Source organism: Tachysurus vachellii, chromosome 12 (genome assembly GCF_030014155.1).
Source record: "Tachysurus vachellii isolate PV-2020 chromosome 12, HZAU_Pvac_v1, whole genome shotgun sequence".
In the NCBI taxonomy this organism is placed as follows: domain Eukaryota; kingdom Metazoa; phylum Chordata; class Actinopteri; order Siluriformes; family Bagridae; genus Tachysurus; species Tachysurus vachellii.
The window spans coordinates 6015933-6033432 of NC_083471.1; the positions used below are offsets into that span (position 1 = coordinate 6015933).

General features: G+C 41.0%; 1 protein-coding gene across 4 annotated transcripts in view; it reads right to left on the minus strand.

Moving 5' to 3' along the window:
* sash1a (SAM and SH3 domain containing 1a) overlaps positions 1-17500 on the minus strand; it is a 278579-nt gene that overhangs the window by 70692 nt on the left and 190387 nt on the right. Inside the window, exon 1 of one of the 4 annotated variants that reach the window (XM_060882681.1) lies at positions 14074-14224. The exons of the other annotated variants lie outside the window; for them this stretch is intronic. The gene's annotated coding sequence lies outside the window, so the exon portion shown is untranslated. Of the gene's footprint in view, positions 1-14073; positions 14225-17500 lie in introns of those variants that run through there. 4 annotated transcript variants of the gene reach the window in all.

The following is a 17500-nucleotide window of genomic DNA, read 5'->3' on the forward strand; positions in this document are numbered from 1 at the left end:
GACATTCGTGTCCAACGTACAGCCTCAACCTTATCACAAAGCCAGGGAGAATCATCTTCACTATCATGATCATGTCTGAACGCTCTGAGTCGTTTGAAAAGAAGTGAACGGACCTGGCAGCCAGGATGGAGGTAGCTACATAGGGATGCTACGCTATGCTATGATAGTCATAATCATTGACAATCTCAGCTCATAATGTTAGATATTAACGTGATCAGTTGTGACCGACTGCTAGAATTGTCCAGTGTTGTATAAAGTAGTAGAAAGCAATACTTGAGTAAAAGTACAAGTATCGTACTAGAAAAAGACTTTGATAGAAGTGAAAGTTACCTTTTAGAATATTACTCAAGTAAAAGTCTTAAAGTATCTGATATTTAATGTACTTAAGTATTTGAAGTAGGGGGCACGGTGGCTTAGTGGTTAGCACATTCGCCTCACACCTCGAGGGTCGGGGTTCAATTCCCGCCTCCACCTTGTGTGTGTGGAGTTTGCATGTTCTCCCCGTGCCTCGGGGGTTTCCTCCGGGTACTCCAGTTTCCTCCCCCAGTCCAAAGACATGCATGGTAGGTTGATTGGCATCTCTGGAAAAATTGTCCGTAGTGTATGAGTGCGTGAGTGAATGAGAGTGTGTGTGTGTGCCCTGCGATGGGTTGGCACTCCGTCCAGGGTGTATCCTGCCTTGATGCCCAATGACGCCTGAGATAGGCACAGGCTCCCCGTGACCCGAGGTAGTTCGGATAAGCGGTAGAAGATGAATGAATGAATGAATGAAGTATTTGAAGTAAAAGTAAAAAGTAAAATTTCAGTGACTTCAGGTAAATTTCAGTGACTTCAGGTAAATTTCAGGTAGGCATAAGATCAGGGGCTTTTCTAGGGTTTCATCTTTAGGGGTTTTTAGCCCTCAGTGAGAATTTAAAACAAGAAGAGTTTTATATTATATATTATACGACTACATAGTAAGCCAAAAGTTATGGTATTATTTAAAATGGTAAAAGTGGACACCAAAATTTTATGCATGATGTAATGATGCCAGTCTTGAATCAGATCAGTTCATGTATGTGTGCATTCTCTACAAACAGTGTGTCCAATGAATGCAGTCATTAATAATAAAAATATTCACAAGACAAAGACCAAATCAGTAAATGTTATTTTTATTTAGTATTAAATGGATTGTTTGCATTACTATTTTGTTTGTGCTACAACTCTGGTAGTAAGAATAGTGACATTTCACTGCTTTTGGTTGCCGTCTTTGTGCCTTTCCGCCGATTAACGTTATAGATAAACGTCTCCGGCTCTGACTGCGCGTTCCTGTGCTTCGCCGTAGAGCGTGCGGCACGTATAATGCAATCTAGGAGCAAGTGATTCACCAAACCTCCCTTATTGCAGTCGCACACATTTCTTCTGATTTTATTTTGTAGTCACGAGTAACGAAGACGCTTAGTGGAAATATAACGGAGTAAAAGTATACATTTTATCTAGGAAATGTAGTGGAGTAAAAGTGAAAGTTGACATAAATTTAAATGACGAAGTAAAGTACAGATACGTGAAATTTCTACTTAAGTACAGTAACGAAGTATTTGTACTCCGTTACATTACAACACTGGAATTGTCGCCTTGCTTTTTACTTAAAGTCTGTATGTGCGTTGTGTAGCCAAGTTCACAGATCCATGCAGGCTAGTACGGCAAGCCAACCAGATGCTAAATGTTCTCATGTCATTGCTTCCCACCCACAACAAACATCTCTCACCATAGAGATTAATCCACCAAGGAGCTCACAGTATGGACCATAGACGTTTTTCACACACAACAGCTTTACCTATGGCCATTGGCCTCTCTCTCTCTCTCTCTCTCTCTCTCTCTCTCTCTCTCTCACACTCACACACACACATTTATATAGTTGGAAATTATAATTTGGACCACTGGAATTCCCCCTGACTTATAGCCCACCCATTTCTGCTTAGCGAAGCACAGTTTACACTGAAACACACACACACACACACACACACACACACACACACACACACACACACACACACACACACACACTCGTCCAAAACACATCAGAAACCCATTACAACTATGTCAGAGGCAAACATTCTTTTTGTGTGTTTATATCTCAGCAGTGACCCCATTTACCTCTTGTGTCCTCTACAGAACAGATACAGAAATCTGTGCAAAGGAATACTCCAGCGTTTTTAAGACCGTTCCTCTATCTAACACAGTATCTCTGGATATCTACAGTATGTCTGATTATAAAGGAGAAAGAGGTTTCAACATGCTGTGGGTGAAGAAATGAAGCACTGTTTACTCAGGACAGCTGTAAATACCATGGTCCATCCACTCATGAATCCATCCATCTTTCCATCAATCCATCTTACTCTTCATCGATCCATCCACCCATGCATCCATGAATCCATCCATCTTTCCATCAGTCCATCCATCCATCCATCCATCCATCCATCCATCCATTCACCTACAAATGCATCCATCCATCCATCCATCCATCCATTCACCTACAATGCATCCATCCATGCATCCATTCACCTACAAATGCATCCATCCATCCATCCATCCATCCATCTATCCATCCATCCATTCACCTACAAATGCATCCATCCATCCATCCATCCATCCATCCATCCATCCATCCATTCACCTACAAATGCATCCATCCATCCATCCATCCATCCATCCATTCACCTACAAATGCATCCATCCATCCATCCATCCATCCATCCATCCATCCATTCACCTACAAATGCATCCATCCATCCATCCATGCATCCATTCACCTACAAATGCATCCATCCATCCATCCATCCATCCATTCACCTACAAATGCATCCATCCATCCATCCATCCATCCATTCACCTACAAATGCATCCATCCATCCTTCCATCCATCCATCCATCCATCCATCCATTCACCTACAAATGCATCCATCCATCCATACATCCATACATCCATCCATCATCCATCCATCCATCCATCCATTCACCTACAAATGCATCCATCCATCCATCCATCCATCCATCCATCTCCTTCCTCCCCGTTTGATGTATGTATGTATTAAAAAAAATAAACTTTGAACAGCGTTGTAGGCTGTTTAAGGCTGTAACCTAGTGATCCAGAGATAATATATTAAATTATAGAGACTTAAAAGCACTTTTGTACATCGCTTTGGATAAAAGCGTCTGCCAAATGCAATAAATGTAAATGTAAATTTAAATCCATCCATCCTTTCATACATCCAGCCATCTTTTCATCCATGGGACTCGCATAAGTGATCAAATGAAGAAAAAAAAACAACACGTGATGTTTCTGTGACCGTACAGGTCATGTGATTAAATATAAGTTTAAAGCAATGTTCAGCTTCCGATTGACTGTCTGTTGCTAGGCAACAAGCCATAACATTCTGACACCGGAACGTTTTGCACTGTAAAGTGGAGTTAACAAAATATAGGCTGTGCTGATGCTGCTTCATGAGCAGGGTTTCATAACCCCAAGTAAACCGTCATGCCAAAACATCCCTTTACCCGGGGTTAAACGCGGGAATTAGAGCGACGATAAGCCACATTAGCATGATCGCAGGATTAGCAGAATCTTTAATAAGCCTGTAGTGCCAAAATCTCTATACACAATATCCCACAAACACTCATCCCTCTGAGAGATCGAGAGAAACAGGGAACGGAGGAGGGCACAGAAACAGCAGGTGAGAAATTGAGTTAAGCCAAGCGCAGAGAGAAAGAGAGAGAGAGAGAGAGAGAGAGAGAGAGAGAGAGAGAGAGAGAGAGAGAGACAGATATCCTCGATTAGCTCGAGGCTGCTGGCAGTGGACTGGCTTTGTATGACATGTGTCTGAGTTATGAGTTATGAGTTATGAGGGCACAAATCTCCATGCTCCAACACACAGCAGCGGCATATGTGAGCCCACTGGCATCATCTAGGCAACCAAACCACCTGACAAAATGGCACACTGACACACACACTGTTTGCTAAATAAAATGCAATGTGTGTGTGTATAAGTGTGAACATATATATTAGAATGAATGTGTGTGTGAGTGTGAGTTTGTGTATATGAGTGTGTGTATGTGTATGAGCATTAGTGTGTATATGAGTATGAATGTGTGAGTTTGTGTATATATGTGTGTATTTGAGTGTGTGTGTGTATTAGTTTGTGTATATGTGTGTGTCTTACTTTGTGTATATATGTGTGTGTATGTATTAGTTTGTGTATATGAGTGTGTGTGTATTAGTTTTTGTATGAGTGTGTGTGTATATGAGTATGAATGTGTGTGAGTTTATGTATATTAGTGTGTATATGTGTGTGTCTTACTTTGTGTGTATATGTGTACGTGTATTAGTTTGTGTGTATGTGTGTGTGTGTATGAGCATAAGCGTGTGTGAGTCTGTGTGTAAGAGTGTGTGTGTGTGTGTATGAGCATGAGTGTGTATATGAGTATGAATGTGTATGAGTTTGTGTGTATGTGTGTGTATTAGTTTGAGTATATGAGTGTGTGTGTATTAGTTTGTGAATATGTGTGTGTGTTTGTGTGTATTAGTTTGTGTATATATGTGTGTGTGTATTAGTTTGTGTAAGAGTGTGTGTGTATGAGCATAAGTGTGTATATGAGTGTGTGCTTGAGCATGAGTGTGTATATGAGTATGAATGTGTATGAGTTTGTGTATATGTGTGTGTATTTGTGTAAGAGTGAGTGTGTGTATGAGCATGATTGTATATGAGTATGAATGTGTAGAAGAGTTTGTGTGTATATGTGTGTATTAGTTTGTGTATATGTGTGTGTTTGTGTGTATTAGTTTGTGTATATGTGTGTGTATTTGTGTAAGAGTGAGTGTGTGTATGAGCATGAGTGTATATGAGTATGAATGTGTAGAAGAGTTTGTGTGTATGTGTGTATTAGTTTGTGTATATGTGTGTGTTTGTGTGTATTAGTTTGTGTATATGTGTGTGTATTTGTGTAAGAGTGAGTGTGTGTATGAGCATGAGTGTATATGAGTATGAATGTGTAGAAGAGTTTGTGTGTATGTGTGTATTAGTTTGTGTATATGTGTGTGTTTGTGTGTATTAGTTTGTGTATATGTGTGTGTATTTGTGTAAGAGTGAGTGTGTGTATGAGCATGAGTGTATATGAGTATGAAGGAGAGTTTATGTGTATATGTGTGAGTGTGTGTTTAAAAGGAGACATTATCTGAACAGTGTGATGGATGTTTATGTGTACATGAGCATGGGATTGTGTACATGTGTTTATGTTGGACTGTTCCCTTCATGGCAAACAGCAAAATGTGAAAGCACACCTACGTCACTTTGTATGATGTCACTTCCAACCCGGATTCCTACACGGTGTGACCTAAAATCTTTCATATCATGACTGGCTAGTAGAGTGAGAGGGATGGCTTTACTCTCTCCCCTGTCAATCACAGTAATCTAGCCAATCACATCGGTTTTTTATGCGTTCCATAATCCAAGTTTGGTGCCTTGTGAAGTCGTATCACGTGAAGACGTAAATATTGTAACTGCTATTTGAACACCGTAACGTGGAGATAAACACTGTGTCGATCCTGTTCTACATTACAAGTGTGAATCCTCTCCCCGGGTTTAAAAGGACGAGACCTCGTGTTTAAGCACAGTGTGAAAAGTGCAATAAAGGTGAAAATATTTGTTATTATGATCCTCTTACTGCAATCATATGACTTTCAGTACTTAGCAGATCATCAGTCAGCTGGAAGTCAAAATGCCTCAGGATTAAGAATCCAAACATTTCCTCACAGTGCAGCTTGATGAAATATATTTTGGTGTTGAACGTTTCCAACGTTTGGTTTATCATTTTCTGCTTTTTGACCGAAACCTCAAAATTGTAAAACATTCACTCACGATTGTATCTCCAACAGACAAATCGCTTCTCCAGAACCGGAGCTATAAAACTCTCACAATTTACACTCCAGCGTTTAATGACTGATGGCCAGTGGTTTTAATAATAATATACAGCACTCAGGAAACACACAACACTCCCATAAAACAAGCCGTGATTCAGTAATAGCAGCTTTGATGACAGGATAATGGCATTTCCCTGTGTGTGTGGTTGAGGTACAGGGGCATACACGTTCAAGCTTCCAGTGTTTTTTAATATTCTGGGCACAATTCTGGGAATACCAACAATTTAACGGTCGAACGTCTTTGTGTTATATTAAAGAGATATATTTATTAGCCACAATGCCATCCGTGTGCTATACAGTGTAATAAGTTAAGAATTTTGCATGGTTAGATGAGTTCATTATAATTAACGTCACAAATTTTTGTAATCAATCACATTAGAAAAAGGTCCCCGAAGCACACGTACATGTCATCTTCTTGAGTATTTCAATAAGAAAATGTCAAGGTTTAAAGTGTAGCAGTGTGCTGTCACGACTTAAATCTAAACAACTTGAAATAAGGGTGTGGTTTAGCTGTGTAAGGGTGTGGTTTAGTAGTGTAAGGGTGTGGTTTATTAGTGTATGGGTATGGTTTAGTAGTGTAAGGTTGTGGTTTAGCAGTTTAAGGTTGTGGTTTAGCTGTGTAAGGGTGTGGTTTAGTAGTGTAAGGGTGTGGTTTATTAGTGTATGGGTATGGTTTAGTAGTGTAAGGTTGTGGTTTAGCAGTTTAAGGTTGTGGTTTAGCTGTGTAAGGGTGTGGTTCAGTAGTTTAAGGGTGTGGTTAAGCAGTGTAAGGGTGTGGATTATTAGTGTGTGGGTGTGGTTCAACAGTGTACGGGTGTGGTTTATTAGTATGTGGGTGTGGTTTAGCAGTTTAAGGGTGTGGTTTAGCTGTGTAAGGGTGTGGTTTAGTAGTGTGTGGGTGTGGTTTAGTAGTGTAAGGTTGTGGTTTAGCAGTTTAAGATTGTGGTTTAGCTGTGTAAGTCACCTCAGACTTGCTCATGGGGATAAATACATATACATACTTACTTACATACATACATACATACATACATACTGTGAACTATATATATCTTGAATTTTTATTATATTAATTCTTTATGGGGGGGGCACGGTGGCTTAGTGGTTAGCACGTTCGCCTCACACCTCCAGGGTTGGGGGTTCGATTCCCGCCTCCACCTTGTGTGTGTGGAGTTTGCATGTTCTCCCTGTGCCTCGGGGGTTTCCTCCGGGTACTCCGGTTTCCTCCCCCGGTCCAAAGACATGCATGGTAGGTTGATTGGCATCTCTGGAAAATTGTCCGTAGTGTGTGATTGTGTGAGTGAAGAGTGTGTGTGTGCCCTGCGATGGGTTGGCACTCCGTCCAGGGTGTATCCTGCCTTGATGCCCGATGACGCCTGAGATAGGCACAGGCTCCCCGTGACCTGAGGTAGTTCGGATAAGCGGTAGAAGATGAATGAGTGAGAGAGAGAGTAATTCTTTATACTTCTCCTTATGTTTACCTTCTGCTCTATGTTTATGTTCTGTAAAGCTGCTTTGAGACAATGTCTATTGTAAAAAGCGCTATACAAATAAACTTGAATTGGATTGAATTGAACTGTAAGGGTGTGGTTCAGTAGTTTAAGGGTGTGGTTAAGCAGTGTAAGGGTGTGGTTTAGCTGTGTAAGGGTGTGGTTTAGTAGTCTGTGGGTGTGGTTTAGCAGTGTATGGGTGTGGTTTAGCAGTGTATGGGTGTGATTTAGTAGTGTATGGGTGTGGTTTAGCAGTGTAAGGTTGTGGTTTAACAGTGCATGGGTGTGGTTTAACTGTGTGTGGGTGTGGAAGGAGGAGGGTATGATTTGCAAGACAAGCTGAATGCATGACGATGCTGCTGTGTGTGTGTGTGTGTGTGTGTGTGTGTGTGTGTGTGTGTGTGTGTGTGTGTGTGTGTGCATGGACGGTGAGTTGTGAGTGTGTGTATCACCTGAATGGTGATACAGGCACAGGCAGTTTTGCTCTTGCACATGGGATAAAGTGATCGTTTATACATTTTTGATATTATTCTATGAGAGAAGGAGCCTGAGGGAGTGCTGGTGTGCTGGTTGTGTGTCAGATGGGAATCCAGACAGTGTATGGACTGGGCAGCTCTGACTGGATCATCTGCGGTACAGAACAGCCGTAACTGTCAGGGTCACGGCGTCAGGCTAAATACAGCGCTGGCAAAAAGTTGTCAACATTTACAGTACAGGAAGAAAAGAAAATCTCTGAATCTGACCACAAGATGTGCTTAGAATGTGTACACACACACACACACACACACACACACACAGCCTTTATATACATCTATAGACTTAATACTGATTGGTCAAACTTGTGTAGAAGAAATAAACTCGCTCTATAGTGTCGCAGATGGTAACAGACTCCGCCCACAAACATCATATCGCTATCTGATTCGTTCAGCTTTTTGTGTCTAATTCTGACTTGATCCTCAGAAGAATCACAGTGAAACACGCCAAGGCTCCTCTTCTGCTCAGCTATAATTATGAGCTCTGTGTATGTCTATGAGATCAAGGGTTCGAGAATGAATGTGTGTGCTTGAAGAGATCTGAGGAGACAATGGCATCTTTTGTTTTTCTACTCAATATAAATGTTCTGTAGTAATGAGCTCATTCCTCATGCGATACAACACACACATACACACACAAACGCACATACATACCTACACACGTACACACAAATACATGTACAATCATACACACCTACGTACATACATAATCACACACAAACACACACACACACACATGTACACACAGACACAGACACACACACGTACATACACACAAATATGTGTACAATCATACACACATACAGTATGTACATACATACTCACACATCCACACACACACACACACACACACGTACACACATTTGTACATACATACTCACACAGACACACACACGTACGTACACACAAATACGTGTACAATCATACACACATATGTACATACATACTCACACATACACAAACACACACACGTACACACAAATACATGTACAATCATACACACATATGTACATACATACTCTCACACACACACGTACACACAGACACACACACACACACACGTACACACAAATACGTGTACAATCATACACACATATGTACATACATACTCACACATACACAAACACACACAAGTACACACAAATACATGTACAATCATACACACATATGTACATACATACTCTGACACACACACACACACGTACACACAGACACACACACACGTACACACAAATACGTGTGCAATCATACACACATATGTACATACATAGTCACACATACACAAACACACACACACGTACACACAAATATGTGTACAATCATATACACATATGTACATACATACTCACACATACTCACACACACACATACACACACATACACACACAGACACACACACATACACACACGGACATACACACACACACACACACACAGAGTGATGACTGTGTAAGTAGACGGTGGTGAAATTTGGATAAAGTCATCACACATGGAGAATGACACACTTTATTAGTATTCTCTCTCTCTCTCTCACTCTCTTTCCATCCATCCTTCCATCCCCGAGACGCACATCTGCCTAACAGAACCTACCTCTCTGTAAAATGCCTTCCAAACAGAATGAATAAAAGAACTGCTGTGTCCAGAATCACAGAATCATCATCATCTTACTAATTCTGTAATAACGTTTTGTGTTTTTAGATGTTCCAGAGCTGAAGAAAGCTCTAATGCGAGACAGAGACGTCTTGTGCACCAGATCTGCACAGAGTGTGGTTTCGATCTGATACGAGGCTCATTTTCAGACAACCGAGGCCAAAAAAGAAAAAAATCCCCTGACAAATAATCGACAAGTAAAGTCCTGCCTGTCAGCCTGGTAGCCATTTTCTTTACAGAACATCTGGAAACAAGGGACAAAAGAGGAAGTGTTGAAAGCTGTTTAGTATAGTACACGCAATCCAACACTCTGGATATAACCAGAGACACTTCGGACTGGTTACAGACTGAAACACATGGAGGGAAACTCCACAGTCCTGACATTCAGCTATAAATTCTGGTCTATGCAGCGTTCAATATCTTAAACCATTAAGAATTTAAATTAGCTTTATTGGCATGACAGTGATATAGGACAACGTTACCGAAGCTATCACATTTATGGCATTTATGGCAGACGCCCTTATTCAGAGCAACTTACATTTATCTTATTTATACTGCTGAGCTAGTAGGGGTTAAGGGCCTTGCTCAGGGGCCCAGCAGTGGACGTTTGGTGGCCCTGAGATTTGAACTCATGACTTCATGAATTCTGATTAAAACCTTAACCACTGAGCTTCCAGTGAAGATCACTTATCATTACAGCTACAGACTAGTGTTTCGTTTTTAAAAGCAGAAAACGAGCAACTATTTCTCTGTCCGTTCTTCTTTACCAGTTATGTCGATTAAATAATGTACATCACGTAACCGCATGTAATTATACATGTAGGCATATGGAGTAAAAAAATGGTGATGGATCGTGTTAACAAAGAAACTGGTAGTTGCTGAACGCCAGAGGTGGGAGTAAGTCACACATGTGCAAGTCACAAGTAAGTCTCAAGTCATGAATGTCAAGTCAAAGTCAAGTGGAGTCTTTTTTTGTCAGGCAAGTCTCAAGTCTCAAATTTGCAACTTAAGTCTGACTCGAGTCAAGTCGAGTCCCCCATCTCTGAGTCATTTAACTCAAGTCCGAGTCAAGTCTCAAGTCATGAATGTCAAGTTAAAGTCAAGACGAGTATTTTTTTAATATTTGTCAAGCAAGTCTCAAGTCTCAAATTTGTGACTTAAGTCTGACTCGAGTCAAGTCATATGACTCGAGTCCCCCATCTCTGCTGAACGCAGCCCAGATGTTCGAGTTTTAATCTCATGTAGGGTTGGAAGGGATGAGGGGTCTAGTCCCCTGAGATTATGACTCACGTACAACTCACGTATTAATATATTTATGACCTCAACCTACATTTTAGTGATTAAAGTTATTTAATTTCATCAGAACTACAAACTAACAAACTGACATTCAAACTGTGACGTTAACCGTTATGAATTTGACTGTTTATTGGCCGTATACTAACAACAGCGCCACCTTGTACTTTATATGTAGTGTAAAGAGACTAAGGGTATTTTACGGTACGAGGCCCCACCCTCAAAACGCCACTGGTGCAGTTTTTGTACGTATTTATCCAAACAGCTGGAAAAACTTCTATCTATCCTCACTTCTATGTCCACACACTCACCCAAAACATGACGTGTTTCATTCTCTTTACTGGCTTTTATTGACAGCTGTTTGTGATCTGAATCATCCGTGACGAACGTTTTCAGAAATACTACAGAACAACATGCAACAAGCTGATGTTCGCAAGAGTGTCTTATTCATGAGAGCCAAATACAAGCATTTTATATATAGAGTGACTCAGGTCGCTATTAGTAACATTACATGTTGCTGGAAGCGGGTGTGTGTGTGTTTGTGTTGTTTTTTTGTGTGGGTTTACCACACACTCAGTTACTCAGTTACTTAGTTATTTTTCTAGATGTGAGACCAAGATACTGAGAACTAAACATGAAGGTTTGTGACATGATGAAAAACAAAAACACATCCAGTGAGAGAGGTTGGAGCTGACAGGAGGCTACAGTAACTCAAGTGATCACTCGGTACAATGGCGCTGAGCAGAAAAGCATCTCAGCGCTGCACCAATGAGCAGACCTACAGGTTCCTACAAACAAGTGGAGAATCGATTACTGAACAAATCTGGACGAGGATAAATAATGACAGACAGAATTTACTCAGAGATATTATTAAAACATGAAAATGAAATGTGTAGCTGGTGTCTGATCCGTTCCTGCTGTGCTGTCAGTGACGGCAAACTGGAACAGAGCTGCAGTTCAACAGCTGACTCAGTACTAGCTCTGTCTCTGTCCTGTCTCTCTCTCTCTCTCTCTCTGTCTGTCTCTTTCACTTTCTCTCTCTGTCTGTCTCTCTCACTTTCTTTCTTGTCTGTCTGTCTCTGCCTGCCTGTCTCTCACGGTCTGTCTCTCTCACTTATTTTCTTGTCTGTCTCTCTGTCTGTCTCTGCCTACCTGTCTTTCACTGTCTGTCTCTCTCACGGTCTCTCTCTGTCTCTCTCACTTTCTTTCTTGTCTCCATGGCAACGAGACTATACATTCCTCAGGAATGTAACATCAGGACCACTTAACCTCAGAGAGAAAAGAAGAGAGAAATAAAAGAAAAAAGACAGTGAAAGAAAGAAAGAAAGAAAGAAAGAAAGTGTAACATCAGAGAGAGAGAGAGAGAGAGAGAGAGAGAGAGAGAGAAATAACTTTAATAAACAGATCCTTAACCTCAGCTGTCTAACAGTCAGGTACTAATTAAGTTGGTCAACATCTACGTCTCTCTTTCTCTCTCACTCTCTCTTTCTCTTCCCCTCCCGTCTGTCTTTCCGTGGTGAGCTGGAGCTCAGAGGAGGAGGCTTTCAGGGACTTCAACACTGATCCCTTCCCCCATTTCTCCCACTTTCGGACATTGATCCAGATGCTGCTGGAGATCTCCCAAACAGGAAGCAGAACACAACGAGCTCTGTGTGTGTGTGTGTGTGTGTATGTGTATGTGTTACAGTATGCGTGTTAGTAATAGTGTCATTGTGTGTATTACAGAATGCTTCCGCAACACAATATTAACCCATTGTTCTTACTTCCTGGGCTGTAATGCAGTGAGTGTGTGTGTAAATGGAAGTGTGTGTTACATGTTGTGGTACATTTGTGACCTCTTAATGGGTGTGTGTGTGTGTATATGTGTGTGTGTTTCTGATTGATGTGTATTTAGCAGTCATTTTTTAATTGGGATAAAAAAGAGACGTCTTTAGTGTTTAGAGATTCTCACACAACCTGGTTGCATGTATAAAAAAATAAATCAAATAAAATACACGATCGAGCTAGCAACCTGGATGCTATGAATAATTTGACTGACAAAATCAACCAAGAATTTTATTCAGGAATGCGTTTGGGATGAAATAAAATGGTGAAGTAAAGACATGCTGTTTAAATGGCGAATCTTTAGAAAAATCTAAGAAAGTTTTTCTTTTAGAATCCTGTCAGCGGCTAAATGATGCTAATCAGCGGCTAAACCTGCTACATATAACGTAAAATTCACAGAAATTAGAAACGCAGAAACCTGCAGCTGAAGACACACAAATCTTCTGATGCTTACAACTTTGCGGTTGTTTTCAAGGTTTAAAATTGTACAATTACGACATGATAGACCCAGAAGCTGAGCTGCTGCCCAAATATCTAGATAATGCAGTGTTAGTTAGCGAGCCAGCATGCTAAGCCTGTTCAGTTTGTAGCTAGCTCACCTGTATGTTAGTCAGCTACTTAGCGGGAGGTAAACGGGTGGAGTTTACAGGATCGACTATCTCTCCTCATTGCCTGTGACTACAAAAGTGTTAGTATATGTTTAACCCTTGTATGTTGTTCGGGTCTGTGGGACCCATATTCATAGACATCAATAGTTTTGAAAAACTTTGCTTCCTTGTAAATTTGTTGATTTTTTTCCCACTCATAACTTGATTGACTAAAATTTTATAATTTTTTTTATTACATTTTATTAAAAAAAAACAAAAAACGAGTAACACTTTAATTAAAAAATGTGATGTAATAAAGCTAAAGGGCAAATATTAACCATATATGCTGTTTATATTGCTTGTAATTGGGATGAAGTAAACATCTGTAGAGTATTTTAACATCAAATTTTTAATTGTGTTGAATTAAAAACCCCAAAATGCAGCGGGTCAAACAGACCCACCAACACTGGCTGAGTAACAAAAATACGAACAACACACAAGGGTTAAAACAAGCGAATGTCTTTTTAAAAAACTTTCCAACTTTTTCTTTTCACTATTCTGACTTGTGTTCTATTTCAGCAAGCAGGAGGCATCAGAGTGACATGTCTCACTCAGGGCTCTGTAGCAGCAGCAGCAGTTCATGCTCTTCTGTCTTCTTTTCTGAGCTTCTCACAGAACGTTTATGGACACTAAAGGTACACAAAACATTTAAGAGAAAAGTTGTAAGTAAGTTGTGTACTCACCAGCACAATGCAGACACTGAACGATTCACTAAACAATACTTCTGTTCACTCCAAATCACACTATAAACCGCTAGAACTCTCTCTCCGTCTCTCCCTCTCTCATTCTCCCTTTCTCTCCCACTGAACTCCCTCCCATCCTCTCTGGCAAGCTCCCTCCTCTCTTCTGCCTGTCTCCATCTACTGATTCCTCTCTCTCTCTCTCTCTCTCTCTCTCTCTCTCTCTCTCTCTCTCTTTCTCTCTCTCTTTCTCTCTCTTTCTCCCTCTCCCTGTCTTTTACGTTTCTCTCTGTTTAGCAGAAAGAACAATGCATGGCAGCTGGAGCAACTTGGAACCCCAGAGACTGTATACATAAATCAGAACATGCAGAGACACACACACACACACACACACACACACACACACACACACACACACAACCTTGACGTATGTGACAAAAAAATAATGTACATGGGGTCAGTGTTGATTGTGCTATTGTTTGACAACACAATCAACACACACACACACACACACACACACACACACACACACACACACACACACACACACATACACACACACAGAGCACAGCTGTGGTCCCTGAAGTTAGTGCATTAGAGCACAGCATCCTCCAAACTGACTGGCTCCTGTGAGATGATTGGCATTTCCTGTTAGTGCTTATTCCTTCCAGCATCCTCCCACAGCCTTGTGGCCTACACACACACACACACACACACATGCATGCACACACACACGCCCTGCATTTGGGTACTGATTCATAAATGAGCCACATAGAACATGCGAGGGAAAAGAAGAAGAAACGGCAGAGAGGAGAAGAAACATGATCCAGAGAAACCAACAATTACCACTGAGTCACGCTGCAGGGTTTCTCAAAATCTGGAGATGACAAGATGGAAGACAGAGAGAGAGAGAGAGAGAGAGAGAGAGAGAGAGAGAGAGAGAGAGAAAGAAAGAAAGAAAGTTTAGAACAGATTCTGTTGTCATGTTGCCAGTATGGTGATGGTTTTAAGTGAAAGCTCACAGTACCCACAATGCATCACTGAGGGTACAGTACTAAGGGTCAGCAGGCTGAAGCATTTCCTGTAGACCTTCATCATCATCATCATCATCATCATCATCTTTGTCATTAACATCTGACACAACATAACATTCTACACAAACCTTCAAAAAAAAATCTCCGGTTTTGTCTGAGCTCTAATGAAAATATGTGCATCCCTCTGGTGGCTTTAAGAACACACACCCTCTACAGAGCCGCTGGAAAAAGTGAGTGAGTGTGTGTGTGTGTGTGTGTGTGTGTGTGTGTGTGTGTGTGTGTGTGTGTGTGTGTGAGTGTGTGTGTGTGAGTGTGTGTGTGTGTGTGTGAGTGTGTGTGTGTGTGTGACTGTGTGTCTGTGTGTGTGTGTGTGTGCGTGTGTGTGTGTGTGTGTGTGGAGAGAATGAATGGCAGTGTTTAGCCCTGAGGCGCAGTTTGGGATGAGACGGTATCCTATGCAGCTAACCAACATCTCAACACACTGACCAACAAACTCAGTGACACTGTATCACACACACACACACACACAAACACACACACACACACACACAAACACAAACACACACACACACACAGTCAGGCTACGGTCTTTAAATCCAGTTTGTGGCCGCTAGTCAGCTCCTTAAAATATTTAGCTTGTGGAAGAACATGCAGCTGTGAGCACAAAATAACTGGAAACCTCTAACCATATACATCACTGACACACACACACACACACACACATAGGCATGCACACATGTAAATATTTGTATGACGCTGGATCCAAATCTGTTGATGCTGGATCTGGCTGTTTTTCTCTAAGGTTCTCCTGACATTCTCCTGACATTCTCCCTTATTGGTCTCCTTTGGTGTTTTCTTGATATTTTCCCAATGTTCTCTGGACGTTCTCCTGAATTTCTCCTCTAAAGTTCGCCTCTAACGTTCTCCTCGAACGTTCTCTTGACATTCTCCTCTGACACTCTCCTTTGACAATCTCCTGATGTTCTCTTCTAACGTTCTCCTAATGTTCTCCTGACTTTCTCCTCTCACGTTCTCCTCACGGTCTCCTCTGACGTTCTCCTTACCACCTGCTGCTGCTCACTGAACTTTTTTTGTATTAAATTCTGTGTAAAATCTAGATAATGGTGTGTATTAAAATCCCAACAGATCAGCACTTTCTAAAACCAGCCCTGGTGATACTGCCAACATCTCTAACTAAAACATGAACCAGAGTGTGTCTACAGATGTATCAGGAAGTCCACTGGTTAAACTGGGCCCGTCCTGACTGAACACTGACTCGTGCATTCATATCATTCAGTCTTTCATTTCATTTACATCATGTTATGTGTCCCAGTGTTCATGGCTGGGTTCAAAATTCCAATTTGTTATTCCACATACACAATATATTTAAGTCAAATTACCAATCTATGCTTTGCAAAAGTTTTCAACCCCTTAAAAGGTCTTCAGATTCACGGACCTATCTCAGATTTGGTTTCTGAATCTGACCCGATTACGGGCCGAGTTCTGAGTGCTCATTGGATGCCCCACCTGTGGGAGTGGGAGCTGTGTTAATATTTCACACATGAAGGTTAATATTTCACACATGAAGTCGTTTTCTTGTCACATCAATGTAATAACAGCCTCCAGATCCTAGAGGTAGTGTTAATTTCGTCAGACGAGACGAGATGAAATATGTTCGTCAACAATGACAAAGACGAGAGTCATCATTTTCATGACTAAGACGAGACGATGACAAGACTGCACCACTGTCCAAAAATGCTGACTAAGACTAAATTAACATGCATTATTGTTGACGAAAAAAGACGAGACGAAAATGTTTTGTATAAAATAAAAACTAAGATAAAATCTCTCTTCATTTTCGTCTACAATTGTCTCTGCTTTTTCATCAGCTGTTACGCCTTTAAAATATTCACAACGAGTTCGCGGCTTCGCGCTGTTGCTCAAGTTACAGGTCCGCGAAGCGGATCCCGCTTATTACATTGCTACCTACCAAATAAATCAATAATTTGACACAAAATGATGATTTTAAAAAGGAGTTTATTGATTTAAAAACAATTGTATTGTTTCCGCTAAAGAAAATAGTGCGCTCCGTCTCTACGGTTAGAATCCTGTGTGTCCATGGCAACGCTCTGTTTTTCATGGCAGCGGTGTGTTATAGTTCGCAGCGGTCTGTTATCAAGAAATAAAATAGTGTGTGCGTAGAAAGAATTCGTCCACACGCCGCTCAAATAAATAAATAAAAACTCCTGAGCGCAAGTCCACCCCTGGTCTAGGCGGCTTTTTGTGTTAAATTATATTTCCTGTCACTGCGCAGGCTCTTTTATTGTACATGACAGCTTATGTCCCGATGACCGGTCTTTGCATTACGATTAAAAGCAGTATCAATAAAGTAAAAA